Source organism: Akebia trifoliata, unplaced genomic scaffold, assembly GCF_017979445.1.
Source record: "Akebia trifoliata isolate Shusen 1 unplaced genomic scaffold, ASM1797944v1 Contig00058, whole genome shotgun sequence".
Lineage (NCBI taxonomy): Eukaryota > Viridiplantae > Streptophyta > Magnoliopsida > Ranunculales > Lardizabalaceae > Akebia > Akebia trifoliata.
The window spans coordinates 3,737-17,335 of record NW_028236813.1 but is presented as its reverse complement, the minus strand read 5'-3'; the positions used below and the strand labels follow the sequence as shown (position 1 = coordinate 17,335).

The window sequence follows — 13,599 nt, the reverse complement described above, 5'->3', positions numbered from 1 at the left end:
CTAAATGTTAAACCCTTAAAGCTTTTTTATTGCTGTGTGGTGTGCCATTAGAAGAAGATAGGTTTTATTATTTTTATCTTCTTCTCAACTTGAGAAAGAAGAAGTAGCAGAAGAAAACAGAGAAACGTTCTCTCTCTTTCTCTCTCTCTCTCTCTCTCTCTCTCTCTCTCTTCTGTGCTTCAAATCTTCAAATTTAGATCAAACGAGTTGTCTCCTTCGATTTCTCCAGCATTAAAGAACCTCCATCAATCGATCTCTCGGTCGATCGATTTGATTCGAAAATCGATTGAGAAACAATGGGGGATTTCAATCTTGCCCCAGTAATCGTAGCGATAGTGGTTTGCGTTCTGGTTTTCTTCTTCAATGTCTACCTCCTCGTTAACTATCAACACCCAGATGACGCAAACCAGGCCTATTTCCCCAATTTGTAGTCATTTTAGGTCTCTCCATTGCTGCAATCTCAATCTTGATGCTTCCAGCCGATGTTGCAAATCGTTGGACCTGTCATCACGCAATCTACAATGGAGCTTGTAGTCTCACTCTACCTATGAAGGATCTATGACTCGTGGTTTACATCGCAGATGCCATTCTTTTGTTCTTCATTATCTCGTTTGCCATGTTCTACTACAAAGGAGATCAGGAAAAGAGTGTGGGGAAACGGATAACGAGCGCGTTGATGTGGGTTGGGACGACTGCCATTGTTTGCCGGCTTTTACTTGGAATTTTATATGGTCTAGTGGGAAAGGTGGACTTCACTGTTAGGCACCTTTCTTCACCTATGACAAACTTCCCAAGTACTTGGACTGAATTCTCAAATAATCAACCATGTATTGGCTCATCCTTTCACCAGTACTCTGCTTACTCAGCAAGTGCTTCATCAGAAAAATTTTGGACCATGCGCACCACATTTCCAGAATATGTTGTAGCCCTTGCAACCATTGTTGGATCATTCCTTTTCTCCATATTTGGCGGTGTTGGTATTGCTTTCCTGCCTTTGGGACTCGTATTTTCATCCATTAGGCGTCCTAAAACTGTCATCACTCGCTCGCAGTATATCAAGGAGTCAACTGAAATTGAAAAAAAGCTAGAGAATTGAAAACAACAGCTTCATATGGTCCCACATATGAGTAAAGAAATTTGGTGGCAACTTTCTCTAATGAGATGATGAGATCTTCTTATTGTCGAGGTCACTATTGTCACACCAATTTTTATATAACACCCCATCGGTGTTCATTAATCCTTTATTCGATTGTGAAAGGTTTGATATGATTATACAATTTTTTTTATTTCTTCTTAGGGTTAATATTTTTTTTTTCTAGGTTTTTATTTGGAGTTTTTTTAAATAAAAAAAAAAAGGGTTGTTTCTTAAATCCTCCAATAATCATTCTTATCCCCAATTTAATGTTCATCGAAATACCAATTTGTTTGAGATCATCCAAAAAGATCCTTGATTGGACCAAAAAAAAAACAAATCCATTTGACTTGAAAAAAAATTTTGTGTGCTTGTTTTAATATTGGTTTGGATCAGATTCCATGTTATATTCATTGATTAATGTACCATTGATATGTGCTTGAGATGTGCATACTTTAATTTTAATTTGAATCATATGGATATGATTTAATCTTTCTTGATCAATGTATACCTTTACTTGTAATGGTTTAATCAGGCCCATGGGCCCATTCGTTCGGAAAAAGGTCCCGGGCACATCCCACCCCGTTTTGCACACACCACATGCACGTTTACTGTTTCGCACAATTGCACATTCCATATAGCCAACGTGGCACTACTACGTGGCCCGGTCTTTTCGGAGATGCGACGTCATTCATGAAAACCACAACTCCAATCACGTACCTTAGGGTATATCAAACTGGGACATCAGTACTGTCTGATCAGGTGACTCTGAAAGGTATATCGATGCACCCAGGCTGGAACGACCTGAGCCTTTGACCTATTGTGAACCACACAGTCACATGTCCCGATTGCCAACGTAGTACTAGTACGTGGTCGGTCCCCTCGTGGGATGCCAAACCATTTATGAAAGCTACAACTCTTGAATCGTACCCATAGGTATGTAAATGATAATCTAAGTATATCAATTACACTTCTTGGTCAAAAGCGGTGCCTAAACGAGATCTTGCCCCGCTGTACCCTACTGTACGAGGGGGATAGACTACGTCTATTCTAGACAAGAGGTATTTAAGCGGGCCTTTGCTCAGCATCGTGCGCCACCTCTCAACTGGAGATCAAACTGGCTGTTTTTGGCTTCAGAGAAGTGAGTTGAAGTTTTAAATTATCGCCTATACAGTATATCAAACCAAGTCACCACGTATCGAAAGGTATATAGGTGTGCTTAGGCAAGGGTGGCCAGATAAAAATGCATTACACGTAGTAAGCTTAGAGTCTAGAAACCTTCCTTATAGGTCACGACTCGAACTTATCGTGGGTGTTCCCGGGTTGTTTATGGAATGGAACCGTATGAGTGTATGTGAATGATGTGGATGATGAGATCAAAATGTATGGTTGTCCTCCAGGATTAAAATTTTTCTTTTAACTGATTAAAATGGGTGCACTCACCCAATAAAGAATCCATTCTTTTACAATAATGACCCAGTCCATTCCGATCCAACAATCATGATGGGCCGGGCCATTTAAATCGAAATAGAAATCAAATTTTCAAAGAGGAAAAATGGTTTACGAAGGGAAAGTATTTTCCAGAAAAAGTGTTTTCCAAAAGAAGTGTTCTTTAAAAAAAATATTTTCTAGAAAAAGTGTTCTCTAGAAAAAAATGTTTTCTAAGAAAAAATATTTTTCAGAAAATGTTTTCTATAAGAACAAGATTTTCCAAGAGAAAATGCTTTCCAAATAAAAAACTATTTTTCAGAAAAAAAATGTTTTCCAAAAGAAAAGAAAATGGAGGAAAAATGATTTACAAAATATCTATTTTTGCATGGAAAATTTTTGAAATATGTTTTTTGCATAGACCTTGTAAAATTATCAAAATATGTTTTTCTAAAAAGAAAATGATTGCAAAAAATAATCAGAATTGTGAAAATTGTTATTCAATAAAAACATTATTTTCTAAAGTGCAATAAAATTATTTTCCTTATGAATAATCATTGAATGGATGAATTGTTTAATGGATTGGTGCATAAAATTCAATAAAATCTCAGGGTTCATTTAAAATGTTATCAAGGGGGTGACACTGAAATTGGTTAAATTCACCTTCAAAGAGGTTTAAGGGTTATCATTGTATCTAAGCTCAATTGTCCATCGTCTAGCTAGGGTTGTAAATCCGATCAGTTAGAGTAAACGTCAATATCAAGTCAACAGTCAGAAATGACCTCAAAATTTCTCAACATCATCCAGTTGTTCTTTGAAGATCATAGTGCTTCAATCCTACCGGTTATAAGCAATATCTCAGTCCTGAGTCCTAATCAAACTCGTGTGGGTACTTGTCTTGAATTTTCATGAGTTATTTGAGTTAGCTCGAGTCCAATATTTCAATGTCATATTTTCTTTAGATCGAGTCTACTCTTTTTCTACTGAGTCAAGTTAATTTGTCAAGTCTATAGAGGTGTCTATCACCCCTTCTGAATTTGATTGGATAAAGAAAATTTTTGAATACCTCGAGCGTATTAACGAATTAACTACTAATAATCTAGCTTCAAGGATATATTCTTCTCCTGAACAAGAAGATAAGAGTCGGGCTCAAGAAAGCAACGATCATTGACCTCGGAACAGAAAAAAATTCCTAAAGAGATTCAAATAGAAACCATCCTATCCTTAGAGGAACACAAGGGGATAATGAATTTTCTCAGAAATTTCAAAAGACTTGTTCGCATGAGCCTATGAGGATATGTTAAGTGCAAGCTTGGGTGTTGTCTGACATGGATTAGATATTGAATTGATAAAATGAGATCAAAGAAGATCTTACAAAATGTATCAGTGCTAGACTTCTCAACATGGTAGAGCTCCCAGAATAGATTACCATTATCAGATTAATGAAACAGTTGAAGCGGTATTGATCTCTGATAATGGGTTGTACATCAAAGCTTAGGTTATCACTTTGTGTTCAAAGTTCGAGATTCGATATCACATTATCTCTTTACCGTCCTTAGATTAATGGAAATGTTGAAGCAGCCAATAAAATATCTCAAAACAATCATCAAGGAAATGTGTCAATCACACCAGGATTAGTTAGAGAAGTTACCATTCACACTAAGGGCACATCATACTTCAATACAGTCTTCCACTGGAGCTATTCCCTACTTTCTAGTATATGATATGGAAGCAATCTTACCAGTTGAAATGTAAATCCCGTATCTCAAGGCCTTCAAGGAAAGTCAATTGTCAGACGCAGATTGGGTTCGTCAACGGTATGAAGAATTAAGTTTGATCGAAAAAAATGACTAAGAGCTTTGTATCACAAGCAAGCTTATTAAAAAAGAGTCGCCCATACGTTTGACAAAAAGATCAAGGCCCGTCACTTACAAGTTGAAGATTTAGTACCTATTTTTGACCCTAGAGGGAAGTTCAAACCAAATTGGGGAAGTCCGTTCATCATCAATGAAATATTACCAGGAAAAGCTGTCAGGCTTCAAGATTATGATGGAATCGATTTACCAGAACCAACCAACCTTGACTAAATCAAACGGTACTACATTTAAGGAGGCCATCTTTGGTCGAATCAATTCTCCTATTACCCAGTTCAATATATCATTTCTCAACCCATTTTGCAGCCTTTTCAAAAAGAAAAAAATTATGCCTTTTTATTTCTCAGCCTGATTACCTAACCTAAGGAAGGGAAGAATTTGAACTACGTTTTGCTCTGATCCCAAAATTCTGGGGTACGTAGGCAACCTGAGAAGTTACTTCAGGCCCGACCATAAAAAAAAAATAGATTCCTCAAAAAAAAATATAGAAAAAGTTCAAAAGAAAATAAGAAATATTTTCAAAATGGGGAAGAAAATTCAAAGCAAAAGAAATGCCACATAAGGGGCATTCAGGTTTTTTGAGCCTCAAAATCCCTTTCTTTCTATACCCAGTCCTAAGCTTACCCATAAAAGTCCTCCTAAGTACCGTACGAAAAGTCAAGGAAGATAGCAAAGCATAATTAGACAGCAATTCCAGAAATTCAACATGAAGAAAAGAAAAAAAAAGAAAAAAGTCTGCTAGGTTGAAAACCCGAAAAGAGCGACTTAGGCAAAAATTAAGGCAAGCTCGCAAGGTTAAAAATCCGAAAGGACAACTTTGACAACAATCAGAGCAAAGAAAAAAAAAAAAGAAAGCTCGCTAATTTGAAAACCTGAAAAGGCAATCTAGGTAAAACCTAGAGCATGCTCGCTAGTTTGAAAACCTGAAAGGGCAATCTAGGCAAAAGTTAGAGCAACAAAGAAAAACATAAGAAAATCTCAAGAAGTTTGAGCCGAGACATTTGAAGTCAGAATAATCAAGTTCAACACTTAGCTTAAACCAGGTAAAGACTTAGAAGCCACAAGTATCTTGTCTATGATGGATCTGGAAATTTTTTACTTCTCCAAGTGAACCAAGGGGGAGAAGGGTGAGTTTTATGATGATCTCAAAAGGAAATACTTTGTTCTCGTGAGCCTGACTCAAAATCTTCAATAAAATCAAAATTAAAAGTTGGATCTTTATTGCACTTGTGGTAATCAAATATTTCAAACCTTCATATAAGGGGCATTTTCTTTTTTCTCTAAATATGTAGTTTTCCCCTTTATACTAGTGGCATTGTTTTGCATGATGTCATGTTTATTGTCAAACTAGGGGCATTTTGTTTTTGAGCAATGTCAATCCTAAAAGAAAATGGGAACTCCTAACTTAAGGTTACCCTCTTGATAACAGTTTTTCGAAAAACCCTTGAGGTTCAAAAGAAATAAAAACTTAGGTTTTAAATTCAAAAAACTTTTGAAAAAAAAAACCCTTGAGGGTCAAACAAAAGCGTTCTTGATCTCATATTTTGTTTTCTCCCAGAGAATAACTCATTTATTTAGAGTAGGAGATAAAGCATTCTTTCGTTCCTAGATTCATTAATCTTTTTCCAGATCCATTCATTCTTGGATTCGATCATTTCTCTTCCAGATTTATTCGTTCTCCGATTCATTCTAATTAGTTTTCTCCAAATTCATTCATTATTTCCCAAAATTCCTCCATTCCTCTGCCAGTTTTGCTCAGTTGCCACCAAGGGCTATCTTGGATTTTGCTTAGTTACCACCGAGGGTTTTCTCGGAACTATGCTCAGATGCCGCTGAGGGTTTTCTCGAAATTATGCTCAGTAACCGCCGAGGGTTTCTTCGGAACTATGCTCAGATGCTGCCGAGGGTTTTCTCGAAACTATGTTTAAATGTCGCCGAGGGTTTTCTCGGAATTATGCTCAGTTACCGCCGAGGGTTTTCTCAGAATTATGCTCAGTTACTGCCGAGGTTTTTCTCAGAATTATGCTCAGATGGCGCCAAGGATTTTCTTGGAATTATGCTCAGTTGCCGCCGAGGGCTTTCTCAGAATTATGCTCAGATGCCACCAAGGGTTTTCTTGGAATTATGCTCAGATGCCGCTGAGGGTTTTCTCGGAACTATGCTCAGATGCTGCCAAGGGTTTTCTTGGAATTATGCTCAGATGCCGCCAAGGGTTTTCTCGGAACTACGCTCAGTTACCGCCGAGGGTTTTCTCGGAATTATGCTCAGATGCCACCAAGGGTTTTCTTGGAATTATGTTCAGATGCCGCCGATGGTGTTCCGAGGTTTTCTCGGAACTACGCTCAGATGCCGCCAAGGGTTTTCTTGGAATTATGCTCAGATGCCACCGAGGGTTTTCTAGGAACTATGCTCAGATGCCGCCAAAGGTTTTCTTGGAATTATGCTCAGATGCCGCCAAAAGTTTTCTTGGAATTATGCTCAGTTGATATTCACTTCATGCTCAGATTTGACTCATTTCCAACTCAAACTCTTTGAAATCTATCTCAGATTTTGAGTCCACAAACTTGCACAGTTGTTACATCAGTCAATGAGAATTTTCTAAAATTCAAGGATCTGACACTGCCAGTGAGAGCTCGCGATCAAGGACCTGACATTTTTCTAGTTCGGGGAGAGCTTTACCCTCAAGGATCCGAACACCCCGACGAATTGCTAAATCAGGCTACAAAATGAACTATCACTAGCTTTAGCATTCAGATATCACACTATCTACCAAAATAGATTTGCTATCTAGTTTGCTTCAACCCTCTGCCAAAGAGGGGCATCTGTAGACACCCCATTTTTGCACTCGCCTGATTAATCAACTCGTTAACCCGATCGCAATGATTCCCAATGATGGATGTGTATTCCATTGCTTTATTTTGTTACCAGATGTGTTTCAGAAATCCGGATGAGGTATCTCGAACTGACAAAACCTTAGAAACCACGCTACGCTAGGAAAATACGACTCCAGAAACATAGAAATCATCATCTTGTAGACCCAAAAAGAAGCTTCACGATAAAAATCACTAAAAAATTACCAAATTACCAAAATACCCCTAACCTCAAAACAACCCTAGAGCCTACGTTATGATTAGGAAAAATCATTCAACCACATAAAACAACAAATCGAAATCAAATAAATCATTTTGCCAATTTTGACAAAATTACGAAAATGCCCCTCATAAAGTTCACGATCATTTCACACAAAAAATTTCATAAATAACACAAAATAATAATTCCATTGAATTCCTTACGAAAAATTGATTCTAAAACATCCTAGAACATTAAAAACCAACTTAAAAAGTGAAAAGTCCTCTCCGAGGGTAAAACGGTAATTTTACAATTTTCATAATTAAAAATTTTGAAATTAATAAATAAAACATTAAATAATTCAAGTGAAACATTAATAAAATTAATTTAAAAATTTGAACTAAAAAAATCGATCAATCGGACTCTCATGGAAAATTGTTGAGGGTTCGTGAGATATTTCTTTAAGGACCCCTCCATTTGGGGGTCCAAAGAATTAAAGATATAATAGAGGGGGGTGTTCCAAAAATTTAAAGTCAATCAAGCAAGGCTAAAGTCAAGATATTAAAGTCAATCAAGCAAGATAAAGTCAAAATTAAAGTCAATTAAGCAATACTAAAGTCAAGATATTAAAAGTCAATCAATTACGACTAAAGTCAAAATATTAAAAGTCAATCAAATAAGACCAAAAGTCATAATAGAGTTCTAATTAAATAATAACTCAATCTAATAGAGTTCTAACTAAAACACAACTCCACCAAAAACAATTCTAATTAAAACACAACTCTACCTAAAACAAGTCTAACTAAAACACAATTCTAATTAAAAGAACTCTAATTAAACACTAACTCCATCAAAATCAACCTCTAAAAAAATCTATAAATAGGGGTGCTCACACCCTATTTTCGTATCAAATCAAAAACCCTAAGAAAAGTAGGTCCAAAAGCCCCCCTAGCCTCCCAAAAACCTTAGTTTTGGAGTCCTAACTCCTTACCTAACATCCCTTGTTCGATTTTAGCCTAGAAAACACCTAAAAGCCCTTCGAAAACACCCCAAAACCCATAACAAACTTGAAGAATCCAGATCAAAAAAGGAGATACCTTGCCTTGTAGATCAAAAATCCAAATCCGGAGACAGAACGAAGCAAGGAATACGGTACAAGGAGCAATTTTTATTGGATCTAAGGGAACAAGGTCTTTGCTATCGGAAAGGTAGAATTTCTTCTTTCTTTTATTATCTAGGTTTTTTTAGCAATGTAACTTATTTGGGAAATTAGTAGAGACCGGCTTTGGCCGGGCGGGGTTGGTGCCTAACACCTTCCAACCCCGTAACATGATCCCCGAATTCAGTTTTTTTTTTCTATTCTAGATTAGTTCTTTATCTGTTTAGAGTCATTGATCGGTTCCTAAACCGTAATAACTAGGTGGCGACTCCCAAACCTCAAGGGTCAAAAGCGGATCCGCGCACCCCACGGATCGAGGGCGCTTTCAAGCATTGCTCACAAAATTTAATTTCGAGGTTGTTCTATATACATAAAATTCAAGTATGGGGTATTTTAGCTACTAAATAGATAGATAAAAACATTAAAAATCACAAAATTATATTTGAAAGTTGTAGATATTTGAGAGCTGTAATTGAACAACATGCTCTTACAATATTCAAATCACTCAAAATAGATGTTCGCATTTCAGCTTTAAAACCAAAACCTTGCTGAAATTCCCATCTGAGGCTTCAGATTTACTAAACTCAACCAAAAATTAAATAAATAAATTCAATCTCATCCATGAGCAAGCAATATTCAACCACTCTAATTAGTTACATAACATATTAGCTCAAACATGCAAGTAATGAAGTACAAAGCAGGAACACACTTCACCTCAAAACATTTTAAAAAAAAAAACACTTCACAAAAATGAGACCTAAGCATCTTGATGATAATTTTGGGTTAATCCCCACTTTGAGCTTATACAATTACAATAACGAGACCACCATTATAATATTTAGTAAAAAAATTCGATCCAAGCAAACCAATTCTTCTTATTACAAGTAAACATAGGAAAAATATGAATGGAATTCGAAGGAATCAATGATTTACAGATTGTGTTGAAGGTCAGATTAAAAAAATAAAAAATAAAAACTGAATGCGTAGGCTATAGTCCTACACACCCTTCCTCTTCAACCCATTAGAATAAGTTTTTAGCAAATGTTCCTAAACATAACATTGGCGAAAAAGAAACACCAACATTTACAATTAACTTTATTATTATTTTATTTTTTCTAAAGAAAAAAAAGGTTGTTCTAAAAAAAAAAAAGTCAAAATTGAGTTTCTCAACAGGATAATGACGTTACCAGATAAAACTTATATCTTTTCAACGCATGAAAATATTTCAGAAAAGATTTGAGAAAGAACGAGAAAGACGAGCAGAGCTTACCAAGATCTTGGAGAAAGGCGTCAAGAGAGATTTCAATATCTTTCAACTTTTTACAAAACATAAAGTTTACCCTCTCTGTCGTGGTTTAGTCAAAAATTTCAAAGAGTTTCAAATGAGAGTTACCTCTCTCTGTCGAGGTTCAGTTGAAAAATCATTTATAGAAGAATATTTGACTCAATCTATTGAAGAACAGAGGGTTACCTCTCTCTGTTGTGTTTTCAATCGAGAACTTCAAAGTGGGATTAAAAACCAGGAAAAGAATAAAAAGAACTTCAGACGAGTGTTACCTCTCTTTGTCGAGGGTTTCAAGGATGAGAATGATCTCCACCGTTGAGAGTTTTGATGAGGATTTTCGTTGAGGGTTTCCGTTGATGGAGAACCAGCCACCATAATCGCCAGAGGGAGAAGACAGTCGGAAGGAGAAGACAGTCAGAGGAAGAAGACAGTCGGAGGGAGAGAGATCACTCTCAGCTCTGTCGAACGAGTTTCTCTCGATCTGCTTCACGATATAGTATGGAGAAAACAGTGTTCTTCTGTTTTACGTTTCGTTTATTTAGGATAAAAAACAATAAAATAAAACGTGAGGGTAAAATTCGAAAGTTGCGAAAAAATTTTACGGGAAAATTGTTCTCTGCAAAAACGAAATTGAGAAGTACCAATTTCGGTACTTCTCATAAAAGGATTATTTTGACTCTTTTAAAAAGTTATTTTTTCAAAGCATCAAATGCCCAAATGATAGAGTAAGTGCTTCTGACTCCCTGTAAGAGTTAGAAGCACTTAGAGAAGTCAATCCAAATAAGCCCTATGAAATTTCCTTCAAGGTTCGTGTTGAAGTAGAAAGATCAAACGAAGGACAATATCAAAGTCAAAGTTGATAAAAACTCAGAAGACATCGAAATCATCTTTGACTTTCGAAGGAATGTTCATCTAATTAAATGATCTGAAAGGGAGAAAAGACAGATTAATTTCAAACTTGGAAAGAAAAATCTAAACTTTCAAAGTTCATCTATTCAAAGTTGCACATATAATGTTCTTAAGAGTCTCAGAATTTTAAAGGATGAGGTCACTTGGGTCAAGCATGTTCGTCTATTATTTGTCATTTGTAAATAAGGGCGTTTATTTTTATATCTCAATCTTAAAAGTTCTTGTTATGTTTCATGTGTTCAAGTTGCCTATTGAGCAATCTTGTAATATCCCAGATTTTCAACTCATATCTCGAGTAAATTAAATGGTGAGATTTGGAGGAAAATATCGAAGGAGAGACTTAAAGTAAAATACTCGAATATTGCTATGACTAATTTCGAGGAAAACAGACTTCGCCATTAGATTCAAAATTATTGAAATATATACATTAGCCTGTAAGCAAGTTCGAATTCGAGTTCGGATGAAAAAGTTATAGAATTCACGAATTTCGTGTTAAGTGGGACTCAAACAGTGAAATTTTTGTTAGAGAGAGAATTAGGAAAATTCAACGTCACTATTAGATTCGTAGCGAAAAATTATTTGAAATGGAATACTCGTTCGTCATTTTTTGAGTCCGAATGGCCGAGTTGTCGCCAAAACTAGGAACAATGAAAAGAGAATTACGAGTTTACCCCTCAAGCCTTTTATTTAAAAGAGAGTGGTCTCTTTTTATTATTTTCTCTTCTTCTCCATAGAACCAAACGATAGCCACTTTTCAACCCAAGGGTTTCGACCCATTCCCAACAAGTTTTAGTGTGATCGAGGTCGAGTTGAACCTCGACGAAGAAGGCAAAGTTGTCGGTCACGACGAGGGCTACAACTTCACCATCTTTGGTTGTCCATTCTCGTTCGTTTTTCCTACCCTCCATCAATAACCAGTCGTATAGTGCGAAGGAAACTCTATACCTTCCATCCAAAGACTCCATCGAGTAGGAGTTAGAGTTACCCTTTATTGTAGAAGCGAAGAGGAGCATCGTCGTCAAATGCTTTGCAAACCCTCGCCTATTTTGTATCCAAGTTAGCCCAACCTCGACTCTCAAGCCATCCAACCTGGATTTGTAGTGCTAGCTTATATCCTTGGCGTCCACAATGATAAGGGACTTTCAATTCTTGTTAATAACTTTAGATTTCGAAATGTGCATTTAGGTTTTGAAACAAAACTTATTGTTTGCATTTAAATCGTAAAAATTGGTGTTTTATTTCAAATTCATGGTAGAAGTAGATGTTTTAATTATGTTTTATCAAGTTTTAACTATAAACTCATGGGATGGGTTAAATGATTCGAAGAACAGATGAAAGGCCCGAAAAATGAATTGAGAGAACCCAAAAATCGCGAAGTTTCAGTTCTGTCGACAAATGCTGTCGATCCCACCGACACCTGCCAATGAGCATTGTCTCAGTTCCACAGACAGAATCAACCTTCTGCCATCAATAAAATCCTTCTGTCGGCAGGAACCGTCGGTTCCAACGATAGAATAAGCTTTTGTCGTCGACAGCATTTTTCTTAGTCAGAAACAGACTCTGACTCTTGCTTTGACCTCCTCATTGCCTATACTTGATTTCCCACCCTTTATTTCATTAAAGACATTTAAGTAAATGTCCTCTTTAATGAAATTAAGGTTTTACCCCCCATTTTGAAACAATGGGAATGGTTTCGAGATCCGAATCTCAAAGGATCAAAATCCAAATTTTAGTTTCAAGAACAAAACATAGTTTTCGACGTTTTCGGTAAATTTTCAAAATGTAATAACTTTCATATTACTTTGAATTAGATTATAAAAACTATATGGTGTCGAATCTTGTGATCGAGGTTTTCATTTCCAAAATATCATTTTCAATTTCGAGAATTTTAAAAAATTGAGTTTTTGACACTTAGCCAAATTTTTACCAGTTTTTCTTATTTTAACAGCTTTGGTCCCATGCATCGTCAGGACCTCGTTTTGAAGAAACTTTGATGGTTTTCGATGGAAAGACCAAAAATGACTTTGAAAGATTGAAAATGAATGGTTTGACTTGACGAGACGAAAAGTGAGAATGTCGAGAGAATGAAAAAGGGAATGAACGGTAAAATGTCATAATCACACTCGAGGGGTGATGTCTGCATTTTACATTGTATGTTGTATGTAGGTTGGTGAAAGGATGTCCAGGTTATTAATGAAAGGGTTGCTTGTTTATTTACGATTATGTTAGCGCGTGCGTTGAGTACTGTTATTTATTTTTAGGCCGGATAACCACAGTTGAATGGTAGGAACTGGATATCCATTCTCAACCCTGTTCTGTTAATTTCTCTTTTGTTTTAAATGAAAATCATATATATACATGTAGTTATTTTGTGAGCTGTTAAAGGGTTTGTGAATGCCTGAAGGGATAGTGCGTCACATCATCCAGAGGGGTGCACTATCCTGGGATGTACAGTAGGGACCACAAAGCTCATACGTGATATGGGACGCGTATGAGAGTGGAGTCACAACTGGAATCCGGGTCTATTCTTTTCTTATCTTTACCAGTGAACGTGTATTGTAAAGGTGGTCGTATACGAGTGAAGTGTTATTTTGAGAACCACATGCACGCGTGATAGGCATAAACGAAGATGATTAGTCAGTGATCACTAACAATCTAGTAGTAGTCAAACGTTCTGACACATCGAAAAGAGACCCAGTATTTACGGTCAAGTCAAATGGTCAGTCTCAGCCGAATAAATGGT

The 13,599-nt window shown here is 36.4% G+C and overlaps 1 pseudogene; it reads left to right on the top strand.

Annotated features, from left to right (window-relative positions):
* Positions 1-296: 296 nt before the first annotated feature.
* LOC147382066 (LIMR family protein At5g01460 pseudogene) lies at positions 297-1,096 on the top strand (annotated as a pseudogene).
* Positions 1,097-13,599: the final 12,503 nt, after the last annotated feature.